Source organism: Octodon degus, unplaced genomic scaffold (genome assembly GCF_000260255.1).
Source record: "Octodon degus isolate 3935 unplaced genomic scaffold, OctDeg1.0 scaffold00120, whole genome shotgun sequence".
NCBI lineage: Eukaryota > Metazoa > Chordata > Mammalia > Rodentia > Octodontidae > Octodon > Octodon degus.
The window spans coordinates 1,743,245-1,748,433 of NW_004524696.1; the positions used below are offsets into that span (position 1 = coordinate 1,743,245).

The following is a 5,189-nucleotide window of genomic DNA, read 5'->3' on the forward strand; positions in this document are numbered from 1 at the left end:
CAGTGTATTATTTGTTGAAACTGTACTTCCGATTTGATTTGAAACTGTCTCATTGCTATCTGTTTATCAATAAAACTTTGAAAAAAAAAGAAAATGCAGCTGTATATCTGTCCTATTTTGGGTATACAGATACAAAATGGTCATTCATTTGAATCCCCCTTTTTTAGTTACTTTTGTCAGAGAAGGGCATTCCATTGTAATTTAAATATTGTAGGTACGTGAATTCAGCAAAAGATTCCAATATAGTCCAGTAGTCCATAATAGTAGTGGGGTTTCCATAGGACTGGCAATGTCAGAAGTTGTTGAATTGAGCCTTTTACAGCTCAGCATATTAATATGGCTTTACTATTTATATTTTGTTTTTATACTTTTCTACTGGATGGTTAAGACAAAGATAAAGCAAGACCTATGTAACAAGAAATGTAACTTTTGTATCTGATAAGGTCAGTCAAATCCCCTCAGGATTTAAACTGAAACCCTGTACTGCAGTTTGTAGATCCTTTGTCAGTGTCAACCATGTGGTTGAGTCACGGCCATTGCTTGACCAATTTGCTCTCTGTGAAAGCCTGAGAGAATGTTTTCTCTCCCTGTGACTCTCCTTAGGCACAGTCTATATCATCAATCACTTTCCTCTGTGGCCCCATAATCTCATTTATCAGAAAATTTGGGACACGATTGAGTTACATGGTATTACAGTATAGTATCTCCTATGTCCTGAGTCTTCACTGACCTTGAAAGGCTAGGGTCAAAATGTTGGCTGACCTTGCAGCCATTCTTTTTCTCTAATTTTTCATCTGCAAACTTAGATTGTTAACCTTCCAGAAGAGAAGCTTATTATTATTACCCTACAACATAGGCAGTTGAGCCTAACCTCGCTATCTGTCTGAATATCAAACATCTTAGGCATAACATGGAACAGGTATTTTCCGTTAAGTATTGATATGCTAAACTTTAAGTTCCTTCAGGATATGAAGAAAAAATAAAAAATAAAATATTTTAAAAATAGGAATAAGCAGTTACATACTTTTACACAGAAATTTAGAAATCTAACCATATATAGCCTTGTAGCAGAATGGTCCTGTGACATTTTATTTTCTTGTCTCTTGTTTTCATTTATTACCATTTTTTTAAACAAACATTTACTAGAGAGACAGTGTGGCAGTAATTGGTATGTCATGAAAAGCACTATGTATTTAGAAGGCCAGAATGACAGACATTCCAAGCATGACCTACCATTACACATTGCTGTCTTCAGTGCAGTTACTTAGTTCACAGGTGTCAGCATATATAGTTAGTCAGGGTGAGAATCCTATCAATCAACTGCTAGTTTCAAAAACCTGCTGAAGATTCTCAGGATCATTGCCTTACTCATCTTGTGCATATAAATGTATGGCTTTGCCTCTGTCATGTTTCCTAGCTTTTCTCCTTATCCTATTTTCATTGTCTAGTTCTCAAGTTCTCACTTTCCTTTTAATTGTGTTATACCTTTCTATTTGTATTTCTTCTTTTGAGTTCTTATACTAGGGAGACTATACGATATTTACACATGTGGGTCTAGTTTTATTTCACTTAGGAATATATCTTCAAGTGGCATCCATTTAAATATAAAGGCTTCGAGTTTATCATTCTTTATAGCTGAGTAATACCCCTTTGTATAAAAATACCACATCTTTTTCATTCATCCTCAGGTGATGGGTATCTTGATTGTTTCCAAGATTTAACTATCACAAATTATTCTGCTATAAACCTAGGTACACATATATCACTATGATATGAACCTAGGTACACATATATCACTATGATATGACATTTTCAGTACTTCTGGGAAAATTCTCCATAGGGGGATAGCTGGTTTTGAATGGGATTTCCAGTCCTAGTTTTTTAAGGAGTCTCCACACTAATTACCATAATGGTTACACCAGTCTACATTCCCACCAGCAGTGGAAAAGGGTTCCTTTTTCCCCACAGCCTCTCCAACATATGTTGTTGGTTGATTTCTTTATGATAGCCATTCTTTGTGCGGTGAGATGGTATCTCAGTATTGTTTTAATTTGCATTTCACAGATGGCTAGTGATGTGGAGCATTTTTTCATATATTTATTTGCTTTTTTAATTTCATCCTCTGAAAAGTGTTTGTTCATCTCAGATGCCCATTTCTGTTTGGTTCTTTAAATTTTGGGGCACTAATGTTTTTTAGTTCTTTATAAATTCTAGAGAACATACCTTTGTCTGAGTGCTTATTAGTCAAGATTTTTTCCAAATTTGTGGGTTGTCTTTTCACTTTGTTGGTAATTTCTTTTCACCTGCAAAGACTTCTCAATATTAGGAAGTCCCAGTTGTTAATTCTTTCAAGTGTTACCCATGCAATTTGATTTTTGTTCATGAACTCTTTCCCAACCCCCATGTCTCCAAGAGGTCTTCCTACTTTCTCCTCTCTTCCAGGAGAGTTAATGTTTCTGTTTTAATGTTTAGATCTTTAATGTATTTAATGTATTTATTTGGTACATGGTCTTGCTACAGTTTGGACTTTAGTGATCCTCATGCCCAGCCTCCTCAGTGCTGGGATTACAGGTGTGCGCAGCCACGCCCAGTTTGGGGGCCAGCACAGCATGCATTACTGGGGATTAAATCTGGGTTCTTGAGCTTGCCACGGAGGCACTTAGACTGCTGATCCATGAATTTCTATGCACAGTTTCAGTTTATCAAGTTACACACAGATGCATACACACAATGATTTTTCTGTAATTATGATAATTTCTTTAAGCCTTATAATCATGAATATTTTCTATTTGACCTTATATTTAAAAGTATACCTTTAATTTTTCTAAAGAATAGTTCATAACTTTGTCTATTTTATTTTTATTAGGTTTATTCTCTCTTCATATTTTTAATGTTATTTTGAACAATAAATTTTTATCATGTATTTCAAAATATTTTCAGATTGCTGTAATTTCTTTTTGACCCTGAGTTATTTAGAAGTATACTTCTTAATGTTAGAGTATGTGAAAATTTTCTAGTTGCCTTTTTCTGTGTATTTCCAGCTCAAATGCATTAAGATCCACCAAGTGCTGAGAATCGTGTTTTAATGTCCCACTGTAGTTGGGATTTGTCTCTGTCTCCTACTTTCAGATTTTGCTTTGTGTATTCTGAGACCACAATTATAGATACATGTAGACTTAGAATTTAAAATTATTTACCTTCCTGGAGAATTGAATTACTGACATTGTATGCAGCTGGACTTCTCATTTTGTTCAATGCTCAGTTTTATCCAGGCCACTCTTGAATGCATTGGAAAGGAATGTGGGAGACTAGGGCTGCCTTGTCATCAGAGTCCAGCTTTCTTGGGAAAGTTTGAGAGCCCAGCCTGAATAATTAATGACTTAAAATTTAAATAATAATATTGAGCTGGTGATATAGCTCAGCATGAAAACTCTGGATTCGGTCCCCAGTACCACAAAAAGAGAAAAGATGATGGAGATTTTCCCAAATGTAACCTTCTGTGCTGGTATATAGCTAACAGATAAACATCTTTGTTCTTATGGGGAAGAATGTTTTCCATTATTGAAGTAATGGGGAGTGTTTCCTTTTATAGGGTTACATGTATTGGAACAATATTTGGAATGTCCCAGACATTAAGAGAAACATACATACCTCTCAAATGAACATGTTAATGTATATAAACATTTTTGTTTGAGGTTTTCACTACTTTCATATTTAGTTTTTGGGTTTTTTTAAAAAACCCATTGGCAGGCTGCTTATTTTGTACAAATGCACACAGCTCATGCAACACTGCCTGCATTGGATGCAGTCCTTGGCCACAGGTCTGCATGCTCCCTTGGCACTGGCCCTGTGATGGCAGAACCTTCATTTCCCCTTTGCTGTTCACTGTAACTCCCGCATTCTTCAAAATAAAGAAGCCCCTCATCTCCTCTAGTATAACTTCTGCTGTTGGATCACCACTGTAGGATGCACCTTCATTCTGAGCTCTGGTTTGCCCTTCTTAAACTGTGACCATCACCATGTCACCTACACTAGTGGCAGGAAGTCTGGTATCCCTTGATCCCCTTCACAGAGATGATACACATATTTTTGGGTCTTGTGTTGTTAGAAAAGTTGATTAAAGTTCCCACCAGAAGACCCAAGGAGATTAGAATTTCACACTGAAGGACCCACCACCTCCTCACTTCAACAAACTGAACACTGGAAAGAGCCAAACTTTGGTTATGTGAAGAAAAGACAATGTAGGATGACAAGCTTTGGATAAGTTACATTTCTAATGAAATAGAGCATCCAATACAAAATGCCTACAAATTTTAACCCATTCTAAATTTAAAACTAGATAGCTTCTCTAAAACTAACTTTTACTGATTGTGCCACTGTAATTTACTTAAAAGATCACAATTACTTTCCAAGTCCTTTACATGAAAATGATACTAAAATAAACAGAACACTACATCTAGCAACTGTTTATAAATAGCTAACCACTAGCTTTAATAATAGTCCAAAGAACTCTGCCCCTAAAATGAATTCTACCATTTCATGTGTTACCGTAGAAAAGAAATTTTATCTACTAAAGAGGTAAAATTGTAATATGTATGTTTTCTATAGATTTATTCAAAACTGTTACTGTTTTTTGGACTTCCCTGAAGACTATATAAACTGTGGCATTAAAAGTACATATAAGGTAGTTTAGAGAGAAACAAGCATATTAAAGACATTTTACTTAAAAGACAAACTATTTTTCTGCAGGGTAAACAACAAGAAAAAATATACATTTTATCTCCACTTAATAAATGGAAAGATTTGTTTACATGTTTGGTTAACAAACAAGTATCTTAGTGATTTATGTTAAATTACAAAATGTAACTGTATTTCCAAAAACTTTCAATATCTTCTGTAAAAATCAAGTATTATATTTAAATATAACCTCAGAAATGAAATTAAAATTATCTTCCAAACAATTATGAAATGGTTAATTCTACCCAGACTGGTAACAAGTTTTTTCATGTATTAAATGGCAACATAAGCAGAATGCATAGTTGAGAAATTAGGATCAAAAACCCTCTTCATACATCAAAGGAAAATTGATATGCTCAAAATCTGCAACTTCATATTTTTTTCATAATTTTATTGATAAACAAATATCAATGAGACAGTTTCAAATCAAATCGCTAGGACAGTTTCAATAA

The 5,189-nt window shown here is 34.5% G+C and overlaps 1 protein-coding gene and 1 pseudogene across 1 annotated transcript in view; one reads left to right on the forward strand and one right to left on the reverse strand.

Annotated features, from left to right (window-relative positions):
* CUNH18orf63 (chromosome unknown C18orf63 homolog) overlaps positions 1 to 5,189 on the forward strand; it is a 73,420-nt gene that overhangs the window by 59,999 nt on the left and 8,232 nt on the right. The gene's annotated exons all lie outside the window — the stretch shown is intronic.
* The window catches only part of LOC111812330, a 3,807-nt pseudogene continuing 2,397 nt past the window's right edge, over positions 3,780 to 5,189 (reverse strand).